Source organism: Coenobita brevimanus, chromosome 50 (genome assembly GCF_032717465.1).
Source record: "Coenobita brevimanus isolate Jiangsu-jjx chromosome 50, ASM3271746v2, whole genome shotgun sequence".
NCBI classification, from domain to species: Eukaryota; Metazoa; Arthropoda; class Malacostraca; order Decapoda; family Coenobitidae; genus Coenobita; species Coenobita brevimanus.
Window position 1 is genome coordinate 34,704,738 of NC_137003.1, and position 14,719 is coordinate 34,719,456.

Sequence of the window (14,719 nt, forward strand, 5' to 3'; positions counted from 1 at the left end):
TGGAATCATATTATGTTTTAAATGACATGTTATAACGCACAAATGCATTGTAAATGTATAGTTTCCTATGATACATACAAATTTGAGAAAACCAGTCGGGGCTAGGAACGTAGAAACGTCTGTTTCAAACCAGCAGCAAACCAAGCCCCTGAATGTCGAATCAGGACTCTGCCACACCACTGTTGCCAGATGAGATGTGTACCATTCCACGACTACGAAGGTGGGGCAGGTGGCCTTGAGTCATCTGTCCGCAATTGTAAGCAAGTAATTGAAGCACGACTGGAATGTGTGATGAAGGGTTGCCAGTGGCTGCATGTGGTGGATGTAATCAACTGAATATTCAAACAATGGCATGAATTACTAGAGCATGTATACATATGTCACCCGGACATGATGGGTTAATAATAATTAAATAGTAAGTGATATCTGGCTCGTTTCCAGTCGCACCCAAGTGCCAATGTAGCAAGATATCTTGTCCCCTTGAAAAATCTTGTCCTCTTTACTTTAAACATGAGCTGTCTGCTGCCAGGTACCTGCCAGACATACGAATCATTCACTCTCTAAATTGGGAGAGAAGAACTCTTAGCTGGTTATGCTAGGTTTGGTTACGTTAGGCTGGGTAAGGTTACTCTCCCAGAGCTAAAGAGTGAATGATTCATACATCAGGCGTATATCTGACAGCCAACGGCACACATGCAAATCAAAGGCGACAAGATTTTTCAAGGGAACAAGATATCTTGCAATCCTGGCCCACCGACCAGGCCTCTTCAGCCTATACAATACATATGTCATGATCAAGCAATGAGGGGAGAAATGTGTCTACGTCCTTCATGGTCATGCTCCCCCTTCCCCCCTTTTTTCCATGAACTTAGTGTTTAATTTTTTTCATTGTCACTCCTGCTTTTGATCACAACCCTTTCCATCTTCATTCATGAGGCTGTACTATATTCTATTACTTTGAAATTTCATCATCAGAAGAAATGACTACAGTACCCTTTTTACCTGGTCTAAAATTTCCACATTTCCATCATGAATGCCGAGTTGTAAAAATATATGAATACTTAATTATGATATATACTAGTAAGAAAGTAGTGAGAGAACCTGCAAAGGAACGAAAATCTGGACTAGGTTAAGGTAAATAAGTATAGTCCGTCTATATGTCTATTGCCAGACACCTTAATCCGTAAAGGGTGGCCACAAACAAACCGCCTCCATGTCGCCCTGTCCCCCTCCATTTCACTGCCCTGCTCCCACATCACACCCCTCTCTCTCATACACCTGTCCAAACATCCCTTTGTTATGTCCCTGGCCTCCCTTCCCTCTCACCCTCCTCCACTCACATACACTAGTCTCGTTTGTCTCACGATCTCCATCCTCACCACATGGCCAAACCACCTCATTGTATTTCTCCAAACACTTTCAATCACATCTACTTCCACACCACAATGCTTCTTCACCTCCTCATTTGTCAGTATCTCTCCATGCAACTCTAAATGCTTTTCTCAAATACCGTAACTCATTTCCATTGTTCTCACTCTTGATTTGTGTCCTTCCAACAAGGTCCAAGTTTCACTTCCATACATTAGATTTGGTATCACAATATTGTCATGCAGTAACCTTTTTACTTTCATGCTCTCTTCCCTCTTTCTTATCACAGCAACCTTTCATACTTGCTGTACCATGTCAAGCACTTCACCCTCCAAACTTCCATCCTTACTCATCACACTGCCCAAGTAGTTTAATGCCCTTATGTTTTTCGTTTCCTCATCATCCAACATCACTGTACATCCTGCAACTTCGAAAACCATAACTTTGCTCTTCCCAACATTCACCTTTAGATTCTGCTTCTTACACACTCCCAGACTCCTTAACCAAGCCCTGCAGTTCCTCTTTGTCTTCTCTTAACAATATTGTATCATCTGCAAACAACGGTACAGGGAGTTTCCAAACTTTACCTGTCTCATTAAAGCTGTTCCAACATTCACCACCCTACCTTGTATCTCATTTATAACCCCCACCCATATACAGACTGAACAGTCATGGAGACATGACACATCCCAGTTTCAATCTAACATTCAGACGAAAAAAAAAATAACTCAAAACACTATCCACACGCACTGCAGCCTTAGCACCCTCATACATACTCTTCACGGCATTCAACAACTTCCCATTTACTCCATATATTCTTAATATTTTCCACATTCCATGTCTATCCACCCTGTCATATGCTTTCTCCAAATCCATGAAGGCCACATACAACTTCTTTCCCTTTTCTATATACTTTTCCACTAAAGACGTAAGTATGAATATCTGATCCACACAACCTCTTCCCTTCCTAAAATCCCCCTGTTCTTCACCAACTATTTCCTCTGTTATTTCCCTAACTCGGGCAATAAGTTTCCTACCATACTCTTTTTGTATTACATTAGGAAGACAAATGCCACTCTGATTACCACACACTTTCTCTTATTTTCCTTTGTACAGAAGAATAATTATGCATGCCTTCCAGTCCTCCGGGACTCTACCTTCTTCCCAGGCCAATCTGCGTGTTGTCCCGGCCATGAGAAGGGTAACCAAAAATCATATTGGCCTACATGAGTGAATGGCAGATAACCAAGTTATATGGCCATTGCTAGAGGCACATGTCCAAACGTCATCCTGTTCAGTTGCATCAAAAACTCAAGGTGGATTCAAAAAGTTACTGTCAGCTTCCTCACATAACTGAATTTGGCATGAAGGACTAGGAGTGTACAATAATCTCCCTGTCTCTTTCTCTTATTGCAAAAGCCAATCTTAGTTACGAGGAGAGAATTATCAAAGGTTAGTTTATTTTTATACTGGAGAAAGAAATGCCTTCATATCTCTTGGCCTTCCTGCAGAAAACATGTCAGTTACCACTGAAAATTATCACATGATTACCAGCTGCGATAGCGAAGCTGGTATTGTTTTTCAGTTTGTGTGTGTGTGTGTGTGTGTGTGTGTGTGTGTGTGTGTGTGTGTGTGTGATAGGTTCACAACCTCTCAAGATATCACAAAATTTAACGGGTGTGTAGTAGGGGAAAATCGATCACGAGTTCGAATTTTGTGAAAGTAGGTCAGTCTGTCTGTTATCACGATAACCGCAACAGCTCAACATATCATCACAAAAGTTTACAGGTGTATAGTAGGAATGAAAGTCTCCTACAAGGATTGTTTTCAGTTTGTCTGCCTGTCTGTGTGACTGATAGCACGATAACTTCACAACCGTTCAAGATATCACAAAATTTTACAGGTTTGTAGTAGGGATGAAGATCTCCTAGGGGTTCGAAATTGGTGAAAGTAGGTCAAGGTCTGTATGCTGTTACCACGATAATTTCGAAACTGCTCAAAGATGTCATCACAAAATTTAACAAGTGTGTAGGAGGGATGAGAGTCTCCTACGAGTTCGAAATTGGTGAAAGTAATTCAAGGTCAAGGTCATATTCTGAGCCGAGCTAGATATGTATCGGCTCGTGGCTGGTGTGATTCTTCCCTTTGGGGGGGGGCCTCTAGTCATATTTCTTTTATTTATTATTATTATTATTATTATTTTATTTTGTAGCAAAGACGCAGAAAGGCGAATGTTAAATCTCTCCCATTCTCTTCCGCATCTTAAAAGAAAGAAAAAAAAAAAACATCTCACGAGTGGGTGATCATATGTTTGTTGTTTCGTGAATCTGAGCCTGAAAGCCTTCCATTACCACTCCTTTGCCAGTGCTCTCTGCTGCCATAAGTCCTCTATCCTCATTCACTTAAATCTTCCATCTTATTTTCGGTTTCCCATTCTACTACCTCCTGCTTCCATTTTACAAACTTTCGGTTAATAATTGATATACTTTGTCTGCCATGCACCCAAACAGATTAGTAGGATTCACCAAGCACGTCTATAATATCCAGATCCACTCCAGTCTTGTTGGACACACATTCAGTTATACACCTGTCTCTTGAGGTACGGCATTATTGGCAACAGTAAAAGAGTGTGGGTTGGGTCAGGCAGTTGGTACGCCTGCAGCCTGTGATGTATTCACACATTTGTTGTGTCTAGGAGGAGGAAGGGTGTGTGAAAGGAGGAAATTGAAAGTATATGAGAATAAGAGTAAAGTGATGAAGTGTACGAGGTTGATAGATGGCAGGGGGATGAATATAGTTTTGAATGGTGAGTTCCTTGAGGAGGTAGATTGTTTTAAATATCTAGGGTCACATGTTGCTGTGGATGGAAGAATAGATGCAGAAGTGAAGTTTAGAATAAATGAAGTAGGAAAGGTGCTGGGAGGAATGATTTTTTTTTTTTTTTTTTTTTTTTTATGTGTCCGACTCTGGGCATAGGCTTCACAGCCTGCAATCAAGGCCCAGCAGTCCTCCTACATACCATACACCTCTACATGTCACCACTTCGGCGCTAACACCCACCATCCATATTAAATACATGCTAGGGCTGTCTCATACAGGACTGGTGTATTGGTATTAGCGGGGATTATTTTACGACATGTCGGCGGGACTTCTGGTAGATCAATAAAGCCTGATTTAATGATATGCAAATCCTTAAACTGTTCCCTGCCCCAGCCGAGATTCGAACCTGGGTCCGTTAGGACTGCGGGCCATCTCTCTACCGATTGAACCACCGCTTAGAATGGATGTAAAGAGAAGGCTGTATGAGGGTGTTGTGGTACCGACTGCGTTATATGGGGCTGAAACATGGAATATGGGTGTAGTAGAGAGGAAAAGTTTGAATGTAATGGAGATGAGGTGTCTGAGGAGTATGTGTGGAGTGACGCGTATGGATCGGGTGCGAAATGATGAAGTGCGAGGGAGAACTGGAGTTGTTCGGGAGATGGCTGGTAGAGTTGAGCAGAGGGTGTTGCGATGGTTTAGGCATATGGAGAGAATAGATCATGAGCGATTGGTGAAAAAGATAACTAGATCTGATGTGAGAGGTGTAAGGCTGAGAGGAAGACCACGAATAGGATGGATGGACAGTATGAAGAGAGCGCTGGATGCAAGAGGGATGTCTGTTGAGCAAGGAAGAGTGGCTGTGCATGACAGAAATAAATGGAGAGAAATTGTGAATGAATAAGTGATGACGCAGCCCTGAGGGGATATTCTCCCGCATTTGGTCTGATCAGCTAATCAGGTCAGGTCCGGGTAAGGGGATGGGTCAGTTATAATGTGGCAGGGGTAAACCAGTTCTGCTGTTGGGCCCTGCTGCGGATGTCACTGATTGCATTGCGCAGTTGACCCTTGTGCGGTGTGGTACGGTGAGGATCTGTCCGTTCTCCCCTTTGGGGCTAAGATGCGAATGAATGTGTTTGAATGGATGACTAAATGGGGAGTGTGTCGTCCTGTCTTGGCTACCTCCCTTTCCTTGGAGGAAGCAGCCTAGGTATATGGATGGATGGAGGAGGAGGAGGAATGAATGGGTTACCAATCGCTGTTTAAAACTGACACGTAGCTACGAATCAATTAATAGGAGACTAGTAAAAATAACCATAGGTATGAGTGTTTTTCACTACTGACATAGCTCATTTCGTTGACAGATAAATTTCAACTGCAATGATGATGATGATCATCATCATCATCCGGACCTCCTTTCCCACCCAAGGGCAGGGTGAGGAGTAGTAATGTCTTGACAGCCCAATATTGCCCAATCCAATGGGCCACGCTTCCATTCACTCGTCATTCAAGCCCCCGGAATCATGGCTCTATAAGATACGCCAGAAACATTCACCACGTTCTGTAGCTTCACATATCGCATCCGACAGAGTCAATCCAGACGCTGCCACGTTGAAAAGGAGTACTAAAAATCCCTGATCATGCATATCTCCTCACAAAATTCATCCATCCAGCTCGATCTCCTGTCAGCTCCCTAGCCTCACCGACTTCTAAACCTGTCTTCCTCACACATGCATTCACCATATCTCTCCACCTTCTCCTTGGCCTATCTCGCCTCCTCCCTCCTTCGAATTCGCTCAGATATACCTTCTTCACCACTCTGTTGTAATCCATTCTCTCCACATGACCATACCATCTCAGTACACTCTCTTCAATTCTGGTGTCCACCGACTTCCTCACTCCGCATCTTTCACGAATCACATTATTTCGTATCCTATCTACCCTCTGTACTCCACATACATTCCTCAGCAGTCCCATCTCCACTGCTCTTACTCTTGACTTTTCATTTTCATGCCACATCATAGTCTCACATCCATAATATGTTAAAGCTGGCACTAACACTCCTTCATGTAAGCCTCGTGCAGCTACAACACTCAAGCCTCTGTTTCTTATCAAGGCCTTCATTGCACCACCTACTTTTCTTCCTTGTGTCACTCTACTTTCAACTTTTTTTGCACATTTTCCTCTCTTTTCTATCACTGTACCCAGGTATTTGAACTCTCTCACCAATTCCAGTCTCTCTCCATTCACTGTTACATTGCACTGGGAGTCACCTTCTCTCTCAATAACCATCACTTTACTCTTTTCTACATTTACTCTCATGGAACGACGCTTACAGACATCAGCAAAACTCTGCACTAGCCTACCAAGTTCTTGTCCGGTACTTGCAAGGAGTACTGCATCATCAGCATACAACAAATTTGAGATATTCCATCCATCATCATTCATTACCAATGCCATTCCTCTCACCATTACTCGTGTTTTCACTTCTCTCATCACCCCATCCATATATACATTGAACAACCATGGGGACATCACACAACCTTGTCGCACGCCCACACTGATTGTGAACCATTCACTTAGATGCCCATTAACCCTGACACAGTATGATTTTTTTTATCAAATACCGTAAATCATACTGAAACAGTATGATTTATTTATCAAATAAATCACTAAAGAATGTGCTTCACCATCTGGCAAGGCAAGACGTGCAATTTTAAGGTCTGTGAGCACTGGCTAGATCAGTCTATGAAACGGAAATCTCTTTATATCATTTGGTTATCATATGATGGTAGTGAAGCATGTGTCAGGGTTAATGGGCATCTAAGTGAATGGTTCACAATCAGTGTGGGCGTGCAACAAGGTTGTGTGATGTCCCCATGGTTGTTCAATGTATATATGGATGGGGTGATGAGAGAAGTGAAAACACGAGTAATGGAGAGAGGGATGGCATTGGTAATGAATGGTGATGGATGGAATATCTCAAATTTGTTATATGCTGATGATGCAGTACTGCTTGCAAGTACCGGACAAGAACTTGGTAGGCTAGTGCAGAGTTTTGCTGATGTCTGTAAGCGTCGTTCCTTGAGAGTAAATGTAGAAAAGAGTAAAGTGATGGTTATTGAGAGAGAAGGTGACTCCCAGTGCAATGTAACAGTGAATGGAGAGAGACTGGAGTTGGTGAGAGAGTTCAAAAACCTGGGTACAGTGATAGAAAAGAGAGGAAAATGTGCAAAAAAAGTTGAAAGTAGAGTGACACAAGAAAGAAAAGTAGGTGGTGCAATGAAGGCCTTGATAGGAAACAGAGGCTTGAGTGTTGCAGCTGCACGAGGCTTACATGAAGGAGTGTTAGTGCCAACTTTAACATATTATGGATGTGAGACTATGATGTGGCATGAAAATGAAAAGTCAAGAGTAAGAGCAGTGGAGATGGGACTGCTGAGGAATGTATGTGGAGTACAGAGGGTGGATAGGATACGAAATAATGTGATTCGTGAAAGATGCGGAGTGAGGAAGTCGGTGGAAACCAGAATTGAAGAGAGTGTACTGAGATGGTATGGTCATGTGGAGAGAATGGATAACAACAGAGTGGTGAAGAAGGTATATCTGAGCGAATTCGAAGGAGGAAGGAGGCGAGGTAGGCCAAGGAGAAGGTGGAGAGATATGGTGGATGCATGTGTGAGGAAGACAGGTTTGGAAGTCGGTGAGGCTAGGGAGCTGACAGGAGATCGAGCTGGATGGATGAATTTTGTGAGGGGATATGCATGATCAGGGATTTTTGGCATTCCTTTTTAACGTGGCAGCGTCTGGATTGACTCTGTCGGATACGATATGTGAAGCTACAGAACGTGGTGAATGTTTTTGGCGTATCCGATAGAGCCAGGATTCCGGGGACTTGAATGATGAGTGAATGGAAGCGTGGCCCATTGGATTGGGCAGTTTTGGACTGTCTAGACATTGCTACTCCTCACCCTGCCCTTGGGTGGGAAAGGAGGTCCGGATGATGATGATCATCATCATCATTGCAGTTGAAATTTATCTGTCAACAAAATGAGCTATGTCAGTAGTGAAAAACACTCATACCTATGGTTATTTTTACTAGTCTTCTATTAATTGATTCGTAGCTACGTGTCAGTTTTAAACAGTGATTGGTAACCATTCATTCATCCTCCTAGACACAACAAATGTGTGAATACATCACAGGCTGCAGGCGTACCAACTGCCTGACCCAACCCACACTCTTTTACTGTTGCCAATAATGCCGTACCTCAAGAGACAGGTGTATAACTGAATGTGTGTCCAACAAGACTGGAGTGGATCTGGATATTATAGACGTGCTTGGTGAATCCTACTAATCTGTTTGGGTGCATGGCAGACAAAGTATATCAATTATTAACCGAAAGTTTGTAAAATGGAAGCAGGAGGTAGTAGAATGGGAAACCGAAAATAAGATGGAAGATTTAAGTGAATGAGGATTGAGGACTTATGGCAGCAGAGAGCACTGGCAAAGGAGTGGTAATGGAAGGCTTTCAGGCTCAGATTCACGAAACAACAAACATATGATCACCCACTCGTGAGATGTTTTTTTTTTCTTTCTTTCTTTTAAGATGCGGAAGAGAATGGGAGAGATTTAACATTCGCCTTTCTGCGTCTTTGCTGCAAAATAATAATAATAGGCTAATAATAATATTAATAATAATAAATAAAAGAAATATGACCAGAGGCCCCCCTTCCCAAGGGAAGAATCACACCAGCCACGAGCCGATACATATCTAGCTCGGCTCGGAATATGACCTTGACCTTGAACTACTTTCACCAATTTCGAACTCGTAGGAGACTCTCATCCCTTCTACACACTTGTTAAATTTTGTGATGACATCTTGAGCAGTTTCGAAATTATCGTGGTAACAGCATACAGACCTTGACCTACTTTCACCAATTTCGAACCCCTAGGAGATCTTCATCCCTACTACAAACCTGTAAAATTTTGTGATATCTTGAACGGTTGTGAAGTTATCGTGCTATCAGTCACACAGACAGGCAGACAAACTGAAAACAATCCTTGTAGGAGACTTTCATTCATACTATACACCTGTAAAAATTTTGCGATGATATGTTGAGCTGTTGCGAAGTTATCGTGACGACAGACAGACTTTGACCTACTTTCACAAAATTCGAACTCGTGATCGATTTTCCCCTACTACACACCCGTTAAATTTTGTGATATCTTGAGCGGTTGTGAACCTATCTCACACACACACACACACACACACACACACACACACACACACACACACACAAACTGAGAAACAATACCAGCTTCGCTATCCCAGCTGGTAATCATGTGATAATTTTCATTGGTAACTGACATGCTTTCTGCAGGAAGGCCAAGAGATATGAAGGCATTTCTTTCTCCAGTATAAAAATAAACTAACCTTCGATAATTCTCTCCTAGTAACTAAGATTTGCTTTTGCAATAAGAAAAAGAGTCAGGGAGATTATTGTACACTCCTAGTCCTTCATGCCAAATGTGAGGAAGCTGACAGTAACTTTTTGAATCCACCTTGAGTTTTTGCTGCAACTGAACAGGATGACGTTGGACATGTGCCTCTAGCAATGGCCATATGGCTTGGTTATCTGCCATTCACTCATGTAGGCCAGTATGTTTTTTTGGTTACCCTTCTCATGGCCGGGACAACACTAGAATTTTGCTTCATCTGTCAGATTATTTTGTTTAGCTGAGAGTGAGTCAGAGGAGATTGGTTGTTACATAGGGTCCCGAGCAACATTTAGTATCAGTTCCTTTCTTAATCTGCTTCTTTACTGTATTCTTGAATGGCATCGAAATAACAAGGTATGCTGATAAACATTGTATTACAGTATTTATCAGCATAGGCCTACCTTTTTTTTTTTTGATGGACAGCTGTAAGTGGGCCTATCGAATTTTAGCAGCTGCTGTCCAGCCTGTACACACAAAGGAGGACGCTTATCTGGTTGAGTCTAAAAACATCATTTCCTTCTCTCTGAACACGGACTAAACCACCATGACAACAGAAACATCTCCTTTCTTGCATAAAGACTAAACAAAACAAAACAAAAATTCTCTTTTAATGAAACCTTCCATCTTATGTTCTGATTTTGTTCGTCATAAATATACCTAGTCATTTCAAGCCATTTCAACACCACTGATTTTTTTTTTTTTTTTTTTTTTGGGGGGGGGTGAAAATGTGGATAATTCTTAATGTGATGTTTTTTCACTCCATTTCTTATATTTCACCAGTGTTACGCAGTCATTTTGCGAACTATTTCTCGCTTCATTACAAAGCACAAGAATGGTTTAAGAAAAAAAAATTGCATAGCCAGGTGTATCAGACGTTTCTCTTCATTTAGGTAAGAAAAAAAGTGGATTTTCGAAATTTGAAAAAAATGGTGCAGGGGCCAGCTACTGGGTCGCGACAATATCTTTACCAGGGGCCACTAAGGGGCTAAAGTGGGCCATAGCTAGACAACGAGCAGTTGCTTAGCAGCCAAACCTTGCGGACACAATTAGGTCATAGACTGGTCATTGTGTCCAGGTTTGGTCTGAATCGGTTAATCCTGAAGGGTAGAAGTGCTTGCCACAATTAAATAAGGCTACAGGGAACACTGACGCCAATCTTTGCATGGTTGCCACTCGAAAACTAGAGAATAGAGAGAAAGAATGGATGGAACAATTCCGATTGGGAATGACCTCAAGATAACGCCTAAAGAAGTCAGAGCTTTCTCGCCCATTAGTAATATTTCTATAGCTCAAAACGTGGAAAGTACGAAAAATGCGGTTTCTAGCCCGTTGCTAGGCACAGAGAAGTTGCCTAGCAACCAAACTCTTGCTGAGGTATCTAAGTCATATGCTTGTCATTATGTCCAGGTTTGGTCAGAATCAGTAATTCTGAAATGTGGAAGTGCGTGCCAAAATTAAAGAAAGAATACAAGAAAGAAAGTGCGACTAACAGTAAGGGCAGTGTGGTGCTGACCAGCATTAGGAAATGTGAAATATGCAATCAAATTGCTTAAGGAAGAGGTGCTACGAAATCACTTATTCCTACGAGAATACCGTCCAAATTATAGCCATACCGGTATACGAGTAGGCTGGACTGGAGGATCAAAATGGTGGATCTTATAATGATTTTTTGTTTTTTCATCCCACCTCTAGACGATTCAGTCCAGCTAAGGAGAAACTTTCCAACTTCAGTTGGATAACCTTAATTATCCCATAACATACAAGAAATCTTGCAGATTTTAGTGAATTTATCTACATAGAAAAAAGGGTACAATTAGAGTCCCAGTTTATTTTAACATTTCGCCAAGACTGGCTTCTTCATGAATGGCCATTCCTGAAGAAGCCAGTCTTGGAGAAACGCTGAAATAAACTGGGTCCCTACTCTGCACTCTGTGCCATCCTCATCGGGGTTGTTGAAGCCTAGGCTGAATTCACCACAAACGAGTAATATTGTAGGTTTTGGTAGTGGAGTGGTCAATTATACGACTAAAAGTTGTCTTGCATATGACTTTTTGCAGACACAGTCAAGGACAAAAGTTCACATAATGATTCACAAGACTATTTCACACTTAAGGTCTGTCACTACGTTATTTTCCTCTCTGATCCCTCATATCAAGGAATCATCATCTTTGAGTAAAGACGCATGCCAAACTTTTTCACCTTAATATCAACCATGAGAGGAAAGTGAGTCGTAGATGATGTGAAGTATTTGGTGAAATTCAGTCCATGATTCTATGGTAGTCTACTTACATTACTGGCACCACGTCCTCTTGTGTCCGATGACCTCACAGCATGATACCTTTCATGCGGTGAATTCTATGGATTTTATTTTTGCTTCTGACAGTTTTCGATGGGTTAGAAGAGACTTACAGAAATGCAGGGAGTAAACTGAATCTTGTTTTAGCGGTATATTCCAGTGTTAATAAAAATCATCTAGTGGTAGCAAGAAGATGATACAAAACACATCATGACACAGTTGTAGTTAAACTTAGCTGCAACACATATGGTTTCATGTTCCTTATGAAGAGTCCTGTGCAATGTTCTGAAGACAAAACGCTTTTTCTCACAGCTATCTGATACTATTCATGTCTGTAGAGCTCCTCAGAAAGAAGTAAATTTAGGCTATACCTAATCCCTACATCCCAAGAAATTCAAAGCATAATAAATAGCGAATATAAAGGGCCAAATATGTTGAAAGTGATGTTCTCTTAAGTCAATGGAAATCCACATCCTGTTGCTTTTAGGGATAGTATTTTGTGCAGTGTTTTCAGATCCACGTGTATATTCAGCTTCATTTCGTTTACTTCTCCTTGTGAAATAAAAAATATTTCTCTTACCTAAACATCTTCATTCAGGAGTAAAAACATATTTTAACCTATTCACACTTTCAGTCCAGCTAATATTCATTGTAGTTTTAAGGTATGCTTCACATAGCCTACAACTTGTAGCGGGTCCAGAAAAATTACCGCCAGTAACATTATCTTTTCCTTTTAATTCCCACGTGACCAGAGTTCTTTTCGCTGAAAAAAATGAATGACTGGTTAATATTTAGCATAATTTATTCACGAGATCAATGTGGACAAAGCGAAGAATAATAAACGTAAACCATTCAAAAAAAAAAAAAAAAGTGATTTACGTACCCTTTCACTAATAATAATAAAAAAAAAAAACTGACTCTTTAATCTTTGAATCCAATAAAGAATTATTTCATTATCGCTAGTAGCCTACCTGACGATTCTGAGTCAGTTGGTGAGGACAAGTCGTTCTGAAGTGGATATGATGATTGCATCTATCACCTCCTAATAGAAAATTCGTGCTTGAGATGAACCGAATCGGTTGAAGTTTGGAAGAACAAGGACAAAAAGTAACCACAGTGAAGGGGTTCATTTAAATATAAATGGGACCGCCTCGGCTAAAACAAAACAAGACAAAAGAAGTTGGTTAACGGGTTACCAATGACGGCTTTTAACCCCGTACAGTAACTACAACACATTACACTTAAAACTGAAGGAAATCGTCTGGTGGTTACAAAAATATAAACATAACTTTTTCAGTAACTTGATTTGATTTGATTTTTTTTTTCAGAATTACTTTGGCTTTACTCTTTCTACATATATAATTTTACTTAACATAGGGCATGCCTCTTCTAGTAAAGGTATTAAAAACCAGAAAACAGAAAACGCATACCTCTTTAACGCTTAAACATTTTGAATACTGATGTAATTACTCTTGAGAAGCGGGATTTGCTAGCAGTGGAAGGTTCTCTGCAATTCTCATATTTTTAGTCACATGTCAGAGTTGCCATTTAGCCTACTACTGTGGATGGAGCTATTTTGTAAGTTGTACATAAATTTTGTGCTCTTTTTCTCTAATGATTTTATTTTATGTGACAAGTTATGCAATTTTATATCAGTTTGTATGCTAAATAAGTTAGAGTGTTATGCTAGTGTAAGAAAACTCTGGCATGTTTTGGATGTCTCTGATTTGGTAACTGTAGGTGGTAGAATAAACTAGAAGCTTCGAGCATAATGCAAGGCTATATTAGGACGTGGAAGGGTCTAGGGGAGTCAGTTTCAGTTGAGTTCAGTTTGAGTTTAGTTCAGTGTCAGTGCAGATTGTATAGCTCTGGTACTTATGAAAACAGTGAAATGAAGATGGCCAGCTTTAAGTGCAATTATTTGGAAAATACAGACAACGAACTTAAGATACCAGTGTTTCTTTACCACGCCTAAGCCAATCTTCTTGTTCACCAAAAGGTTGCCCATAGGAAGAACAACTCACTGGACAATGTCCTTCCTGTACTGAACTACTGCTGTTGGAACCTGTAGCTGTGTGGGATGGGGACATAACAGTGGTGTCAGGAGTATGGGATTTTTAGAATAGTGCTGCAGTGAGTGTAACCCTCGACTTGGAGGCAGAAGGTGTAGAGACAAAAAGCCAAGCTATGCAGGAGGAGGGATTGCCAGGCGCAATTATGGAGCTATTACGAAGTGTACAACTATAGGCAAAGAATGAAGGACAGAAAGAACTAAAAAAACATAATTACAGGCACAAAGTGGACAACTAGAAGCACAAAGTGAAGAACAGAAAGAGTGATATGAATGACTCCAAGAGGAGGCATTACAGGAGCAACGCTGGGAGTTCCAACTGAGGATTCAAGGATGGCTAAATGCTTTCATGGGGGAAATGAAGGAACAACAGTTGAAGATGGAAGTTTACACTGAGCTATGGCAGCAGAAGTATGAGGTAAGTAATAATGTGATGGAGTGCGACAGCATGCAGACAACCAGCTGAAGATTAATGAGGGAATAGTGATGGACTGCAGACAGCATGTAGATAACCAGCTGAAGCATGTAGTTGACCATGTGAAAATAATCAGTGAGAATAATAAGGCTGTGGAGAAATATTGCACTGCTGAGCCTCAGGTTAGTGTACAGGAGTATATGAGAAGAATGGACAGTGTATGGTGAATCTTGACGGATCCTAAGCATC